Source organism: Oncorhynchus gorbuscha, unplaced genomic scaffold (assembly GCF_021184085.1).
Source record: "Oncorhynchus gorbuscha isolate QuinsamMale2020 ecotype Even-year unplaced genomic scaffold, OgorEven_v1.0 Un_scaffold_7338, whole genome shotgun sequence".
Classification (NCBI taxonomy): domain Eukaryota; kingdom Metazoa; phylum Chordata; class Actinopteri; order Salmoniformes; family Salmonidae; genus Oncorhynchus; species Oncorhynchus gorbuscha.
The window spans coordinates 1-17,913 of record NW_025750742.1 but is presented as its reverse complement, the minus strand read 5'-3'; the positions used below and the strand labels follow the sequence as shown (position 1 = coordinate 17,913).

Here is a 17,913-nt window from a genome sequence, read left to right as displayed (position 1 = left end):
GTCTGTACCTCATTGTGTTAGCCCGCTGAGCCTGTCTGTACCTCATTGTGTTAGCCCGCTGAGCCTGTCTGTGCCTCATTGTGTTAGCCCGCTGAGCCTGTCAGTACCTCATTGTGTTAGCCCGCTGAGCCTGTCTGTGCCTCATTGTGTTAGCCCGCTGAGCCTGTCTGTACCTCATTGTGTTAGCCCGCTGAGCCTGTCCGTACCTCATTGTGTTAGCCCGCTGAGCCTGTCTGTACCTCATTGTGTTAGCCCGCTGAGCCTGTCAGTACCTCATTGTGTTAGCCCGCTGAGCCTGTCAGTACCTCATTGTGTTAGCCCGCTGAGCCTGTCTGTACCTCATTGTGTTAGCCCGCTGAGCCTGTCTGTACCTCATTGTGTTAGCCCGCTGAGCCTGTCTGTACCTCATTGTGTTAGCCCGCTGAGCCTGTCAGTACCTCATTGTGTTAGCCCGCTGAGCCTGTCTGTGCCTCATTGTGTTAGCCCGCTGAGCCTGTCTGTACCTCATTGTGTTAGCCCGCTGAGCCTGTCAGTACCTCATTGTGTTAGCCCGCTGAGCCTGTCTGTACCTCATTGTGTTAGCCCGCTGAGCCTGTCAGTACCTCATTGTGTTAGCCCGCTGAGCCTGTCTGTGCCTCATTGTGTTAGCCCGCTGAGCCTGTCTGTACCTCATTGTGTTAGCCTGCTGAGCCTGTCAGTACCTCATTGTGTTAGCCCGCTGAGCCTGTCTGTGCCTCATTGTGTTAGCCCGCTGAGCCTGTCTGTACCTCATTGTGTTAGCCTGCTGAGCCTGTCAGTACCTCATTGTGTTAGCCCGCTGAGCCTGTCTGTACCTCATTGTGTTAGCCCGCTGAGCCTGTCAGTACCTCATTGTGTTAGCCCGCTGAGCCTGTCAGTACCTCATTGTGTTAGCCCGCTGAGCCTGTCAGTACCTCATTGTGTTAGCCCGCTGAGCCTGTCAGTACCTCATTGTGTTAGCCCGCTGAGCCTGTCTGTACCTCATTGTGTTAGCCCGCTGAGCCTGTCAGTACCTCATTGTGTTAGCCCGCTGAGCCTGTCTGTGCCTCATTGTGTTAGCCCGCTGAGCCTGTCTGTACCTCATTGTGTTAGCCCGCTGAGCCTGTCAGTACCTCATTGTGTTAGCCCGCTGAGCCTGTCTGTACCTCATTGTGTTAGCCCGCTGAGCCTGTCAGTACCTCATTGTGTTAGCCCGCTGAGCCTGTCTGTGCCTCATTGTGTTAGCCCGCTGAGCCTGTCTGTACCTCATTGTGTTAGCCTGCTGAGCCTGTCAGTACCTCATTGTGTTAGCCCGCTGAGCCTGTCTGTACCTCATTGTGTTAGCCTGCTGAGCCTGTCTGTACCTCATTGTGTTAGCCTGCTGAGCCTGTCAGTACCTCATTGTGTTAGCCCGCTGAGCCTGTCTGTACCTCATTGTGTTAGCCCGCTGAGCCTGTCAGTACCTCATTGTGTTAGCCCGCTGAGCCTGTCAGTACCTCATTGTGTTAGCCCGCTGAGCCTGTCTGTACCTCATTGTGTTAGCCCGCTGAGCCTGTCAGTACCTCATTGTGTTAGCCCGCTGAGCCTGTCTGTACCTCATTGTGTTAGCCCGCTGAGCCTGTCAGTACCTCATTGTGTTAGCCCGCTGAGCCTGTCTGTGCCTCATTGTGTTAGCCCGCTGAGCCTGTCTGTACCTCATTGTGTTAGCCCGCTGAGCCTGTCAGTACCTCATTGTGTTAGCCCGCTGAGCCTGTCTGTACCTCATTGTGTTAGCCCGCTGAGCCTGTCAGTACCTCATTGTGTTAGCCCGCTGAGCCTGTCTGTGCCTCATTGTGTTAGCCCGCTGAGCCTGTCTGTACCTCATTGTGTTAGCCTGCTGAGCCTGTCAGTACCTCATTGTGTTAGCCCGCTGAGCCTGTCTGTACCTCATTGTGTTAGCCTGCTGAGCCTGTCTGTACCTCATTGTGTTAGCCTGCTGAGCCTGTCAGTACCTCATTGTGTTAGCCCGCTGAGCCTGTCTGTACCTCATTGTGTTAGCCCGCTGAGCCTATATTTTATTTTTAAATCACAGCTACTTGCTGTTGACGGAAATACAGCGCAACAATTCTAAATCCAATGTTAACCAGAGTTCTGTTTAATTTCGAGGAACACTTTATTTCTCAACTTGTAATTGAAGAGTGCCTCACATTTGGCCACTGGGGTGCAGAGGCAACGGTAGGCAGGCTACTACGTGTCACACGCCACTTTGCAATGAGCTGGAGATAATATTAATTTGAAAAACAAATACTTCATTTTACGAGGCATGACTTGCCTTGCTTCATTGTAGCCCGGACAAAATTCAACCGTGGAAATGGAAGCAATTATTTTAGAAAGACGTCCGTCTGTCAATGTCAATGGAACCAGCATTTAATTTTTACATTTTTTATTACCTTTATTTATTTATTTAACCAGGAAAGTGAGTTAATTAACAACAAATTCTTATTCACGATGACGGCCTACTGGGGAACATAAGTAGTCTGCTTGTTCATGTGGGGCAGACCATATTTTTTACCTGTCTGTCGGGGATTCGATTCAGCAACCTTTTGTCTACTGGCCCAACGCTCTAACCACTAGGCTACCTGCCGCCCTCCCTCTAACCACTCAGTCTACCTGCCGCCTCTCCCCAACCACTAACATCACCACCACCGGATCAGTAGGTCACCTGCCACTTGCACTAACCATTTAATAACATTCCCGCCGCCCTCACCAAACTGCACTGATCATTACCCTGACCCTGTCCCCATCTACCTGCCCCTCCACTTCCCAACCACTCAGTCTACCTGCCTCCTCCACTCGCTCTAACCACTAGTCTACCTGCCTCCTCCACCCTAACCACTAGTCTACCTCCCTCCCCTCCACTCTAACCACTAGTCTACCTGCCTCCTCCACTCTAACCACTAGTCTACCTGCCTCCCTCCACTCCTAACCCACTAGTCTACCTGCCTCCTCCACTCCCCAACCACTAGTCTACCTGCCTCCCCTCCACTCTAACCACTAGTCTACCTGCCTCCTCCACTCTAACCACTAGTCTACCTAGCCTCCCCTCCACCTCCTGGCCACTGAGGTCTGCCTGCCTCCCCCTCCACTCTAACCACTGAGTCTACCTGCCTCCTCCACTCTAACCACTAGTCTACCTGCTCTCCACTCTAACCACTGAGGCTACCTGCCTCCCCTCCACTCTAACCATGGTCTACCTGCCTCCTCCACTCTAACCACTAGTCTACCTGCCTCCTCCACTCCCAACCACTAGTCTACCTGCCTCCCTCCACTCTAACCACTCAGTCTGTACCTGCCTCCTCCACTCTAAACACAGTCTACCTGCCCCTCCACTCAACCACTAGTCTACCTGCCTCCTCCACTCTAACCACTAGTCTACCTGCCTCCTCCACTCTAACCACTAGTCTACCTGCCTCCCCTCCACTCTAAACCACTAGTCTACCTGCCTCCCCTCCACTCTAACCACTAGTCTACCTGCCTCCCCTCCACTCTAACCACTAGTCTACCTGCCTCCCCTCCACTCTAACCACTAGTCTACCTGCCTCCCCTCCACTCTAACCACTAGTCTACCTGCCTCCCCTCCACTCTAACCACTAGTCTACCTGCCGCCCCTCCACTCTAACCACTAGTCTACCTGCCGCCCCTCCACTCTAACCACTAGGCTACCTGCCGCCCCTCCACTCTAACCACTAGTCTACCTGCCGCCCCTCCACTCTAACCACTAGTCTACCTGCCGCCCCTCCACTCTAACCACTAGGCTACCTGCCGCCCCTCCACTCTAACCACTAGGCTACCTGCCGCCCCTCCCCTCTAACCACTAGGCTACCTGCCGCCCCTCCCCTCTAACCACTAGGCTACCTGCCTCCCCTCTAACCACTAGGCTACCTGCCTCCCCTCCACTCTAACCACTAGTCTACCTGCCTCCCCTCCACTCTAACCACTAGTCTACCTGCCTCCCCTCCACTCTAACCACTAGTCTACCTGCCTCCCCTCCACTCTAACCACTAGTCTACCTGCCGCCCCTCCACTCTAACCACTAGTCTACCTGCCGCTCAAATGTCCCTGTAGTCCGATAAGCTGGACCGTTTTTTAACGGTTAACCTTTAACATCCCTCGTCTCTTCCTCTCTCCTTCGCTCCAGACTCATTCCCCGAGGTGGTCTCCAGCAGCACCCGACCCCAGACCCCAGTCCCCATGGAAGGACACTCCTTCACCAAGATGTCCTCCAGTCCACCCAGGAACAACTGTGTCTGGCCAGGAATCTCCTCCAACCATCTGAAAAGTATTTACTATGTAGCACATGGAATATCTCTCTGGGGACAGTGCAGTAGTAATGTGGGCAGAAAGAGACTGCAGTAGTAGTAGTAATGTAGGCAGAAAGACACTGCAGTAGTAGTAATGTAGGCAGAAAGACACTGCAGTAGTAGTAGTGTAGGCAGAAAGACACTGCAGTAGTAGTAATGTGGGCAGAAAGATACTGCAGTTGTAGTACTGTGGGCAGAAAGACACTGCAGTAGTAGTAATGTAGGCAGAAAGAGACTGCAGTAGTAGTAGTAATGTAGGCAGAAAGAGACTGCAGTAGTAGTAGTAATGTAGGCAGAAAGAGACTGCAGTAGTAGTAGTAATGTAGGCAGAGACTGCAGTAGTAGTAGTAATGTAGGCAGAGACTGCAAGTAGTAGTAATGTAGGCAGAGACTGCAGTAGTAGTAATGTAGGCAGAGACTGCAGTAGTAGTAATGTAGGCAGAGACTGCAGTAGTAGTAATGTAGGCAGAAAGAGACTGCAGTAGTAGTAGTAATGTAGGCAGAAAGAGGCTGCAGTAGTAGTAGTAATGTAGGCAGAAAGAGGCTGCAGTAGTAGTAGTAATGTAAGCGAAAGAGACTTATATATTAGTAGTAATGTAGGCAGAAGAGACTGCTGTAGTAGTAGTAATGTAGGCGAAAGAGACTGCAGTAGTAGTAGTAATGTAGGCAGAAAGAGACTGCAGTAGTAGTAGTAATGTAGGCAGAAAGAGACTGCAGTAGTAGTAGTAATGTAGGCAGAAAGAGACTGCAGTAGTAGTAGTAATGTAGGCAGAAAGAGACTGCAGTAGTAGTAATGTAGGCAGAAAGAGACTGCAGTAGGAGTATGTAGGCAGGAAGACACTGCAGTAGTAGTAGTAATGTAGGCAGAAAGAGACTGCAGTAGTAGTAATGTAGGCAGAAAGAGACTGCAGTAGTAGTAGTAATGTAGGCAGAAAGAGACTGCAGTAGTAGTAGTAATGTAGGCAGAAAGAGACTGCAGTAGTAGTAGTAATGTAGGCAGAAAGAGACTGCAGTAGTAGTAATGTAGGCAGAAAGAGACTGCAGTAGTAGTATGTAGGCAGGAAGACACTGCAGTAGTAGTAGTAATGTAGGCAGAAAGAGACTGCAGTAGTAGTAATGTGGGCAGAAAGAGACTGCAGTAGTAGTAATGTGGGCAGAAAGAGACTGCAGTAGTAGTAATGTAGGCAGAAAGACACTGCAGTAGTAGTAGTGTAGGCAGAAAGACACTGCAGTAGTAGTAATGTGGGCAGAAAGATACTGCAGTAGTAGTAATGCGGGCAGAAAGATACTGCAGTAGTAGTAGTGTGGGCAGAAAGATACTGCAGTAGTAGTAATGTAGGCAGGAAGAGACTGCAGTAGTAGTAATGTAGGCAGAAAGACACTGCAGTAGTAGTAATGTAGGCAGGAAGAGACTGCAGTAGTAGTAATGTAGGCAGAAAGACACTGCAGTAGTAGTAGTGTGGGCAGAAAGATACTGCAGTAGTAGTAATGTAGGCAGGAAGAGACTGCAGTAGTAGTAATGTGGGCAGAAAGACACTGCAGTAGTAGTAATGTGGGCAGAAAGATACTGCAGTAGTAGTAATGTAGGCAGGAAGAGACTGCAGTAGTAGTAATGTAGGCAGAAAGACACTGCAGTAGTAGTAGTGTGGGCAGAAAGATACTGCAGTAGTAGTAATGTAGGCAGAAAGACTGCAGTAGTAGTAATGTAGGCAGAAAGAGACTGCAGTAGTAGTAGTGTAGGCAGAAAGAGACTGCAGTAGTAGTAGTAATGTAGGCAGAAAGACACTGCAGTAGTAGTAATGGAAAGAGACTGCAGTAGTAGTAATGGAAAGAGACTGCAGTAGTAGTAATGTAGGCAGGAAGACACTGCAGTAGTAGTAATCTAGGCAGGAAGAGACTGCAGCAGTAGTAATGTAGGCAGGAAGAGACTGCAGTAGTAGTAATGTAGGCAGGAAGACACTGCAGTAGTAGTAGTAATGTGGGCAGAAAGACACTGCAGTAGTAATGTAGGCAGAAAGAGACTGCAGTAGTAATGTAGGCAGGAAGAGACTGCAGTAGTAGTAATGTGGGCAGAAAGACACTGCAGTAGTAGTAATGTGGGCAGAAAGACACTGCAGTAGTAGTAATGTGGGCAGAAAGACACTGCAGTAGTAGTAATGGAAAGACCACATATTGTTGTCCGCTGTCTGTGTAGCCTGACTCTCTCTCTCTCTCTGCAGTGACCTCGTTTTCCTCACAGAAGAGCAAGCGTCAGAAGAAGTACCGTAGTGTGATATCGGACGTGTTTGACGGGACCATTGTCAGCTCAGTGCAGTGTCTGACCTGCGATAGGGTGAGTAGTTGGTGTAGCCATCTTGTTGAGCGCCTGATCGACCTCACATTCTCACGCTGCTCTGCTGCAGACTTTAGTCTTGGAGGCGGCAATTATTCAAGTCGTTTGTGGCGTTATGCAAACGTAAGTCACCAGCGATTGGCTCGTCTCTAACCAATCAAAACCAGTTACACATGTTCACAACGCCGCATTTCCCGCGTGTGTTTCTGGACCAATTAGGCGGTGTGTCGACTCTGGTCCGAAACATCCGTTTCTGGACCAATTAGACGGTGTCCTGACTCTGGTCCGAAACATCCGTTTCTGGACCAATTAGACGGTGTGTCTGACTCTGGTCCGAAACATCCGTTTCTGGACCAATTAGGCGGTGTGTCCTGACTCTGGTCCGAAACATCCGTTTCTGGACCAATTAGGCGGTGTGTCCTGACTCTGGTCCGAAACATCCGTTTCTGGACCAATTAGACGGTGTGTCCTGACTCTGGTCGAAACATCGTTTCTGGACCAATTAGACGGTGTGTCCTGACTCTGGTCGAAACATCCGTTTCTGGACCAATTAGGCGGTGTGTCTGACTCTGGTCCGAAACATCCGTTTCTGGACCAATTAGACGGTGTGTCCTGACTCTGGTCCGAAACATCCGTTTCTGGACCAATTAGACGGTGTGTCCTGACTCTGGTCCGAAACATCCGTTTCTGGACCAATTAGAGGGGTGTGTCCTGACTCTGGTCGAAACATCCGTTTCTGGACCACTTAGACGGTGTGTCCTGACTCTGGTCCGAAACATCCGTTTCTGGACCAATTAGGCGGTGTGTCCTGACTCTGGTCCGAAACATCCGTTTCTGGACCAATTAGGCGGGTGTGTCTGACTCTGGTCCGAAACATCCGTTTCTGGACCAATTAGGCGGTGTGTCCTGACTCTGGTCCGAAACATCCGTTTCTGGACCAATTAGGCGGTGTGTTCCTGACTCTGGTCCGAAACATCCGTTTCTGGACCAATTAGACGGTGTGTCCTGACTCTGGTCGAAACATCCGTTTCTGGACCAATTAGGCGGTGTGTTCCTGACTCTGGTCCGAAACATCCGTTTCTGGACCAATTAGACGGTGTGTCTGACTCTGGTCCGAAACATCCGTTTCTGGACCAATTAGACGGTGTGTCCTGACTCTGGTCCGAAACATCCGTTTCTGGACCACTTGACGGTGTGTCCTGACTCTGGTCAAAACATCCGTTTCTGGACCAATTAGACGGTGTGTCTGACTCTGGTCCGAAAACATCCGTTTCTGGACCAATTAGACGGTGTGTCTCTGACTCTGGTCCGAAACATCCGTTTCTGGACCAATTAGACGGTGTGTCCTGACTCTGGTCCAAACATCCGTTTCTGGACCAATTAGACGGTGTGTCCTGACTCTGGTCCGAAACATCGTTTCTGGACCAATTAGACGGTGTGTCTGACTCTGGTCCGAAACATCGTTTCTGGACCAATTAGGCGGTGTGTCTTGACTCTGGTCCGAAACATCCGTTTCTGGACCAATTAGACGGTGTGTCTGCTCTGGTCGAAACATCCGTTTCTGGACCAATTAGACGGTGTCTGACTCTGGTCCGAAACATCCGTTTCTGGACCAATTAGACGTGTGTCCTGACTCTGGTCCGAAACATCCGTTTCTGGACCAATTAGACGGTGTGTCCTGACTCTGGTCGAAACATCCACATTTCTGGACCAATTGTGTCCACTCTGGTCGAAACATCCGTTTCTGGACCAATTAGACGTGTGTCCTGACTCTGGTCCGAAACATCCGTTTCTGGACCAATTAGACGGTGTGTCCTGACTCTGGTCCGAAACATCCGTTTCTGGACCAATTAGACGGTGTGTCCTGACTCTGGTCCGAAACATCCGTTTCTGGACCAATTAGACGGCCCGGAATGTGTTGTCATTCGGTGAAGGGTCGCAGGGGGGTACCGTTCCAGACTCATTGGTGAGAAGAAACTACCGTCTGAGTAGGATGGACCTTAACCCTGTCCTCCCCCTGTCCTGTAGAGGATGGACCTTAACCCTGTCCTCCCCCTGTCCTGTAGAGGATGGACCTTAACCCTGTCCTCCCCCTGTCCTGTAGAGGATGGACCTTAACCCTGTCTCCCCCTGTCCTGTAGAGGATGGACCTTAACCCTGTCTCCCTGTCCTGTAGAGGATGGACCTTAACCCTGTCCTGTAGAGGATGGACCCTGTCCTCCCCCTGTCCTGTAGAGGATGGACCCTGTCCTGTAGAGGATGGACCCTGTCCTCCCCTGTCCTGTAGAGGATGGACCCTGTCCTCCCCTGTCCTGTAGAGGATGGACCCTGTCTCCCCCTGTCCTGTAGAGGATGGACCCTGTCCTCCCCCTGTCCTGTAGAGGATGGACCCTGTCCTGTAGAGGATGGACCCTGTCTCCCCCTGTCCTGTAGAGGATGGACCCTGTCCTGTAGAGGATGGACCCTGTCCTCCCCCTGTCCTGTAGAGGATGGACCCTGTCTCCCCTGTCCTGGAGGATGGACCCTGTCCTCCCCCTGTCCTGTAGAGGATGGACCCTGTCCTGTAGAGGATGGACCCTGTCCTCCCTGTCCTGTAGAGGATGGACCCTGTCCTGTAGAGGATGGACCCTGTCCTCCCCTGTCCTGTAGAGGATGGACCCTGTCCTCCCTGTCCTGTAGAGGATGGACCCTGTCCTCCCCTGTCCTGTAGAGGATGGACCCTGTCCTCCCCTGTCCTGTAGAGGATGGACCCTGTCCTGTAGAGGATGGACCCTGTCCTCCCCCTGTCCTGTGAGGATGGACCCTGTCCTCCCCCTGTCCTGTAGAGGATGGACCCTGTCCTCCCCTGTCCTGTAGAGGATGGACCCTGTCCCCTCCCCCTGTCCTGTAGAGGATGGACCCTGTCCTCCCCCTGTCCTGTAGAGGATGGACCCTGTCCTCCCCCTGTCCTGTAGAGGATGGACCCTGTCCTCTCCCTGTCCTGTAGAGGATGGACCCTGTCCTCCCCCTGTCCTGTAGAGGATGGACCCTGTCCTGTAGAGGATGGACCCTGTCCTCCCCCTGTCCTGTAGAGGATGGACCCTGTCCTCCCCCTGTCCTGTAGAGGATGGACCCTGTCCTCCCCCTGTCCTGTAGAGGATGGACCCTGTCCTCCCCCTGTCCTGTAGAGGATGGACCCTGTCCTGTAGAGGATGGACCCTGTCCTCCCCCTGTCCTGTAGAGGATGGACCCTGTCCTCCCCCTGTCCTGTAGAGGATGGACCCTGTCCTCCCCCTGTCCTGTAGAGGATGGACCCTGTCCTCCCCCTGTCCTGTAGAGGATGGACCCTGTCTCCCCCTGTCCCTGTAGAGGATGGACCTGTCCTCCCCCTGTCCTGTAGAGGATGGACCCTGTCCTCTCCCTGTCCTGTAGAGGATGGACCCTGTCCTCCCCCTGTCCTGTAGAGGATGGACCCTGTCTCCCCCTGTCCTGTAGAGGATGGACCCTGTCCTCCCCCTGTCCTGTAGAGGATGGACCCTGTCCTGTAGAGGATGGACCCTGTCCTCCCCCTGTCCTGTAGAGGATGGACCCTGTCCTGTAGAGGATGGACCCTGTCCTGTAGAGGATGGACCCTGTCCTGTAGAGGATGGACCCTGTCCTGTAGAGGATGGACCCTGTCCTGTAGAGGATGGACCCTGTCCTGTAGAGGATGGACCCTGTCCTGTAGAGGATGGACCCTGTCCTGTAGAGGATGGACCCTGTCCTGTAGAGGATGGACCCTGTCCTCCCCCTGTCCTGTAGAGGATGGACCCTGTCCTGTAGAGGATGGACCCTGTCCTCCCCCTGTCCTGTAGAGGATGGACCCTGTCCTCCCCCTGTCCTGTAGAGGATGGACCCTGTCCTCCCCCTGTCCTGTAGAGGATGGACCCTGTCCTCCCCCTGTCCTGTAGAGGATGGACCCTGTCCTGTAGAGGATGGACCCTGTCCTCCCCCTGTCCTGTAGAGGATGGACCTGTCCTCCCCTGTCCTGTGAGGATGGACCCTGTCCTCCCCCTGTCCTGTAGAGGATGGACCCTGTCCTCCCCCTGTCCTGTAGAGGATGGACCCTGTCCTCCCCTGTCCTGTAGAGGATGGACCTGTCCTCCCCTGTCCTGTAGAGGATGGACCCTGTCCCTCTCCTGTCCTGTAGAGGATGGACCCTGTCCTCCCCTGTCCTGTAGAGGATGGACCCTGTCCTGTAGAGGATGGACCCTGTCCTCCCCTGTCCTGTAGAGGATGGACCCTGTCCTCCCCCTGTCCTGTAGAGGATGGACCCCTGTCCTCCCCCCTGTCCTGTAGAGATGGACCCTGTCCTCCCCCTGTCCTGTAGAGGATGGACCCTGTCCTGTAGAGGATGGACCCTGTCCTCCCCCTGTCCTGTAGAGGATGGACCCTGTCCTCCCCTGTCCTGTAGAGGATGGACCCTGTCCTCCCCCTGTCCTGTAGAGGATGGACCCTGTCCTCCCCCTGTCCTGTAGAGGATGGACCCTGTCCTCCCCTGTCCTGTAGAGGATGGACCCTGTCCTCCCCTGTCCTGTAGAGGATGGACCCTGTCCTCTCCCTGTCCTGTAAGAGGATGGACCCTGTCCTCCCCCCTGTCCTGTAAGGATGGACCCTGTCTCCCCCTGTCCTGTAGAGGATGGACCCTGTCCTCCCCCTGTCCTGTAGAGGATGGACCCTGTCCTGTAGAGGATGGACCCTGTCCTCCCCCTGTCCTGTAGAGGATGGACCCTGTCCTGTAGAGGATGGACCCTGTCCTGTAGAGGATGGACCCTGTCCTGTAGAGGATGGACCCTGTCCTGTAGAGGATGGACCCTGTCCTGTAGAGGATGGACCCTGTCCTGTAGAGGATGGACCCTGTCCTGTAGAGGATGGACCCTGTCCTGGAGGATGGACCCTGTCCTGTAGAGGATGGACCCTGTCCTGTAGAGGATGGACCCTGTCCTGTAGAGGATGGACCCTGTCCTGTAGAGGATGGACCCTGTCCTGTAGAGGATGGACCCTGTCCTGTAGAGGATGGACCCTGTCCTGTAGAGGATGGACCCTGTCTGACCCTGTCCTGTAGAGGATGGACCCTGTCTCCCCCTGTCCTGTAGAGGATGGACCCTGTCCTCCCCCTGTCCTGTAGAGGATGGACCCTGTCCTGTAGAGGATGGACCCTGTCCTGTAGAGGATGGACCCTGTCCTGTAGAGGATGGACCCTGTCTGACCCTGTCCTGTAGAGGATGGACCCTGTCTGACCCTGTCCTGTAGAGGATGGACCCTGTCCTCCCCCTGTCCTGTAGAGGATGGACCCTGTCCTGTAGAGGATGGACCCTGTCCTGTAGAGGATGGACCCTGTCCTGTAGAGGATGGACCCTGTCTGACCCTGTCCTGTAGAGGATGGACCCTGTCTGACCCTGTCCTGTAGAGGATGGACCCTGTCCTCCCCCTGTCCTGTAGAGGATGGACCCTGTCCTGTAGAGGATGGACCCTGTCCTGTAGAGGATGGACCCTGTCCTGTAGAGGATGGACCCTGTCCTGTAGAGGATGGACCCTGTCCTGTAGAGGATGGACCCTGTCCTGTAGAGGATGGACCCTGTCCTGTAGAGGATGGACCCTGTCCTGTAGAGGATGGACCCTGTCCTGTAGAGGATGGACCCTGTCTACCAGCATAGAGGATGGACCCTGTCCTGTAAGAGGACTGGACCCTGTCCTGTAGAGGATGGACCCTGTCCTGTAGAGGATGGACCCTGTCTCCCCCTGTCCTGTAGAGGATGGACCCTGTCTCTCAGGATGGACCCTGTCCTGTAAGAGGATGGACCCTGTCCTGTAGGATGGACCCTGTCACTCCCCCTGTCCTCATGAAGGATGGACCCTGTCCTGTAGAGGATGGACCCTGTCCTGTAGAGGATGGACCCTGTCCTCCCCCTGTCCTGTAGAGGATGGACCCTGTCCTGTAGAGGATGGACCCTGTCCTGTAAGGATGGACCCTGTCCTGTAGAGGATGGACCCTGTCCTGTAGAGGATGGACCCTGTCCTGTAGAGGATGGACCCTGTCCTGTAGAGGATGGACCCTGTCCTGTGAGGATGGACCCTGTCTGTAGAGATGGGGCCTATCTGTAGAGGTTGGACCTGTCACCTGCTTAGGGATGGACCCTGTCCTGAAGGATGGACCCTGTCCTGTGAGGATGGACCACTGTCCTGTAGAGGATGGACCCTGTCTCCCCCCTGTCCTGTAGAGATGGACCTGTCTCCCCCTGTCCTGTAGAGATGGACCCAGTCCTCCCCCTGTCCTCATGAGATGGACCCTGTCCTGTAGAGGATGGACCCTGTCTCCCCCTGTCCTGTAGAAGGATGGACCCTGTCCTGTAGAGATGGACCCTGCTCTCCCCCTGTCCCTGTAGAGATGGACCCTGTCCTCTGTAGAGATGGACCCTGTCCTGCCGAGATGGACCCTGTCCTGTAGAGATGGACCCTGTCCTGTGAGGATGAACCCTGCTCTCCCCATGCACCAGAGATGGACCCTGTCCTGTAGAAGATGGACCCTGTCCTGTAGAGGATGGACCCTGTCCTGTAGAGGATGGACCCTGTCCTGTAGAGGATAAGACCCTGTCCTGTGAGATGGACCCTGTCCCATGAGATGGACCCTGTCCCTGTAGAGATAGACCCTGTCCTGTGAGATGGACCCTGTCCTGATGGATGGACCCTGTCCTGTAGGATGGACCCTGTCCTGTAGAGATAGACCCTGTCCTGTAGAGATGGACCCTGTCCTGAAGGATGGACCCTGTCCTGTAGAGATGGACCCTGTCCCTGTAGAGGATGGACCCTGTCTCCCCCTGTCCTGTAGGATGGACCCTGTCTCCCCCTGTCCTGTAGAGGATGGACCCTGTCCTCCCCTGTCCCTGTAGAAAGATGGACCCTGTCCTGTAGAAGGGATGGACCCTGTCTCCCCCTGTCCTGTAGGATGGACCCTGTCCTGTGAGGATGGACCCTGTCCTGTAGAGATGGACCCTGTCTCCCCTGTCCTGTAGAGATGGACCCTGTCCTGTAGAGATGGACCCTGTCCTCCCCCTGTCCTGTAGAGGATGGACCCTGTCCTCCCCCTGTCCTAGAGATGGACCCTGTCTCCCCCTGTCCTGCTGAGATGGACCCTGTCCCTGTGAAAGGATAGACCCTGTCCTCCCCCTGTCTGTAGAGGATGGACTGTCCATAAATGGACCCTGTCCTGGAGGATGGACCCTATCCTGTAGAGGATGGACCCTATCCTGTAGAATGGACCCTGTCCTATAGGATAGACCCTGTCCCTGCAGGAATGGGCTTGTCCACCAGAGATGGACCCTGTCCTGTAGAAAGATGGACCTGTCCTGTAGAGATGGACCCTGTCCTGTAGAGATGGACCCTGTCCTGTAGAGGATGGACCCTGTCCTGTAGAGGATGGACCCTGTCCCTGTAGAGGATGGACCCTGTCCCTGAAAGATGGACCCCTGTCCTGTAGAGGATGGACCCTGTCCTGTAGAGGAATGGACCCTGTCCTGTAGAAAGGATGGACCCTGTCCCTATAATGATGGACCCTGTCCTGGAAAGATAGACCTATCCTGCAGAGGATGGACCCTGTCCTGTAAAGGATGGACCCTGTCCTGTGGAGAGATGGACCCTGTCTGTGAGATGGACCCTGTCCTGTAGAGATAGACCCTGTCCTGTAGAGGATGGACCCTGTCCCTGTAGAAAGATGGACCCCTGTCCTGTAGAGATGGACCCTGTCCTGTGGGGATGGACCCTGTCCTGTAGAGATGGACCCTGTCTCCCCTGTCCTGTAGAGATGGACCCTGTCTGTAGAGGATGGACCCTGTCCTGTAGAGGATGGACCCTGTCCTGTGAGGATGACCCTGTCCTCCCCCTGTCCTGTAGAGATGGACCCTGTCCTGTGAGATGGACCCTGTCTCCCCTGTCCCACTTAGCGAGGGATGGACCCTGTCCTGTAGAGATGGACCCTGTCCTATAGAGGATGGACCCTGTCACCAGAGGATGGACCCTGTCCTGTAGAGATGGACCCTGTCCTGTAGAGGATGGACCCTGTCCTGTAGAGATGGACCCTGTCCTGTAGGATGGACCCTGTCCTGTGAAGGGATGGACCCTGTCCCTGTAGAGGATGGACCCTGTCCTGTAGAGATGGACCCTGTCCCTGTGAGATGGACCCTGTCCTCCCCCTGTCCTGAGATGGACCTGTCCTGTAGGATGGACCTGTCTCCCCCTGTCCTGTAGAGGATGGACCCTGTCCTGTGGGGATGGACCCTGTCCTCCCCCTGTATAGCAGAGGATGGACCCTGTCCTGTAGAGGATGGACCCTGTCCTCCCCCTGTCCTGTAAGATGGACCCTGTCCTCTCCCCTGTCCTGTAGAGGATGGACCCTGTCCCCCTGTCCTGTAGAGGATGGACCCTGTCCTGTCCTGTCCTCCCCCCTGTCCTGTAGAGGATGGACCCTGTCCTGTAGAGGATGGACCCTGTCCTGTAGAGATGGACCCTGTCCTGCCGAGGATGGACCCTGTCCTGTAGAGGATGGACCCTGTCCTGCAGAGGATGGATTTGTCCTGTAGAGGATGGACCCTGTCCTGAGAAGATGGACCCTGTCCTGTAGAGGATGGACCCTGTCCTGTAGAGGATGGACCCTGTCCTGTAGAGGATGGACCCTGTCCTGTAGAGGATGGACCTGTCCTGTAGAGGATGGACCCTGTCCTGTAGAGGATGGACCCTGTCCTGTAGAGGATGGACCCTGTCTCTATGGCCTTTATTCTTAATATATAAACGTGTGAAAAAACAACTTCTCTCCCGCTTCCTCTACCTCATCTCTCCATCCTGATTACATTGGTGATGAATGGGTTTTCTATGACTGGTTTTGTTTCTGCTTGCATTTCTTGTAAATATTTGATGTGTAATTTTGATTATTTAGGCCATCTGTGACGTCGATTTAAAAGGTTAAATTAATAAAATGACTTCCCATTCTTCTCCAGGTGTCAGTGACGCTAGAAGAACTTCCAGGACCTGTCCTGCCCATCCCAGGTAAGGAGGACCTGGCTAAACTCCACTCCTCCTCCCATCAGACCTCTCTGGTCAAGGTCCTGTGGTGAGGCCCTACGCTGCTCAGGGATGGGTCGCCTTCGCCATGGAATACATCAAGAGGTACAGACAGCCTGGGGGCCCTAACTATTATACCCTTTAATGGGTACAGACAGCCTGGGGTCCCTAACTATTATACCCTTTAATGGGTACAGACAGCCTGGTGACCCTAACTATTATACCCTTTAATGGGTACAGACAGCCTGGGGACCCTAACTATTATACCCTTTAATGGGACGGTATCCCCCACGGGGCCTTTCGGGAGGTATCCCCCACGGGGCCTTTCGGGAGGTATCCCCCACGGGGCCTTTCGGGAGGTATCCCCACTGGGCCTTTCGGGAGGTATCCCCCACGGGCCTTCGGAGGTAACCCACGGGGCCTTCGGGAGGTATCCCCCTTAGGGGCCTTTCGGGAGGCATCCCCACGGGGCCTTTCGGGAGGTATCCCCCACGGGGGCCTTTCGGGAGGTATCCCCCTAGGGGGCCTTTCGGGAGGTATCCCCCTAGGGGGCCTTTCGGGAGGTATCCCCCTAGGGGGCCTTTCGGGAGGTATCCCCCTAGGGGGCCTTTCGGGAGGTATCCCCCTAGGGGGCCCTAGGGAGGTTTTCCAATGGCTCACAAAGAGCATCTATTGGTAGATGGGTACAAATAAAATGAAACATCCTGACATTGAATATCTATTTGGAACATGGTGAAGTTATCATTACACTTTGGATGGTGTATCAATACACCCAGTCACTACAAAATACAGGTGTCCTTACTAACTCAACACATTACTGCATAAGACTCTCAAGCATAGTGGTTAGAGTGGAGGGGCGGCAGGTAGACTCGTGGTTAGAGTGGAGGGGCGGCAGGGTAGCCTAGTGGTTAGAGTGGAGGGCGGCAGGTAGCCTAGTGGTTAGAGGGAGGGGCGGCAGGGTGGCCTAGTGGTTAGAGTGGAGGGGCGGCAGGGTAGCCTAGTGGTTAGAGTGGAGGGCTGCAGGTAGCCTGAGTGGTTAGAGTGGAGGGCGGCAGGTAGCTGGTGGTTAGAGTGGAGGGCGGCAGGGTAGCTGGTGGTTAGAGTGGAGGGCGGCAGGGTAGACTAGTGGTTAGAGTGGAGGGTGGCTGCAGGTAGCCTAGTGGTTAGAGTGGAGGGCGGCAGGTAGCCTAGTGGTTAGAGTGGGAGGGGCAGGGTAGACTAGTGGTTAGAGGGGAGGGCGGCAGGGTAGACTAGTGGTTAGAGGGAGGGGCGGCAGGTAGCCTAGTGGTTAGAGGGGAGGGGAGGGCGGCAGGTAGCCTAGTGGTTAGGAGGGGAGGGGCGGCAGGGTAGACTAGTGGTTAGAGGGGAGGGGCGGCAGGTAGACTAGTGGTTAGGGAGGGGAGGGGCGGCAGGTAGACTGAGTGGGTTAGAGGGAGGGCGGCAGGTAGACTAGTGGTTAGAGGGAGGGCGGCAGGTAGACTAGTGGTTAGGAGGGAGGGGGGGGCGCCTAGTGGTTAGAGTGGAGGGCGGCAGGTAGCCTAGTGGTTAGAGGAGGGGGGCGGCAGGTAGCCTAGTGGTTAGGGGAGGGGCGGCAGGGGACTGGGGTTAGAGGGAGGGCGGCAGGTAGACTAGTGGTTAGAGGGGAGGGGCGCAGGGTAGACTAGTGGTTAGAGGGGAGGGGCGTAGGTAGACTAGTGGTTAGAGGGGAGGGGCGGCAGGTAGACTAGTGGTTAGAGGGGGAGGGGCGGGCAGGTAGCCTAGTGGTTAGAGTGGAGGGGCGGCAGGTAGCCTAGTGGTTAGAGGGGAGGGGCGGCAGGTAGCCTAGTGGTTAGAGGGAGGGCGGCAGGTAGCCTGGTGGTTAGAGTGGAGAGAGGGGAAGGCGGCAGAGCTAGTGGTTAGGAGGGAGGGGCGGCAGGTAGCCTAGTGGTTAGAGGGAGGGCGGCAGGTAGCTAGTGGTTAGAGTGGAGGGCGGCAGGTAGCCTGGTGGTTAGGGGAGGGCGGCAGGTAGCCTAGTGGTTAGAGGAGGGGCGGCAGGTAGACTAGTGGTTAGGGAGGCGGCAGGTAGCCTGATGGTTAGAGGGGAGGGCGGCAGGTAGCCTAGTGGTTAGAGGGGAGGGGCGGCAGGTAGCCTAGTGGTTAGAGGGGAGGGGCGGCAGGTAGCCTAGTGGTTAG

The 17,913-nt window shown here is 54.5% G+C and overlaps 1 long non-coding RNA gene across 1 annotated transcript; it reads left to right on the top strand.

Moving 5' to 3' along the window:
* Positions 1-4,179: 4,179 nt before the first annotated feature.
* Positions 4,180-15,694, top strand: LOC124029704. The gene is made up of 3 exons (XR_006837827.1): positions 4,180-4,315; positions 6,557-6,669; positions 15,678-15,694. It is a non-coding gene; the product is annotated as an uncharacterized LOC124029704 (long non-coding RNA).
* The last annotated feature ends 2,219 nt before the right edge of the window (positions 15,695-17,913 follow it).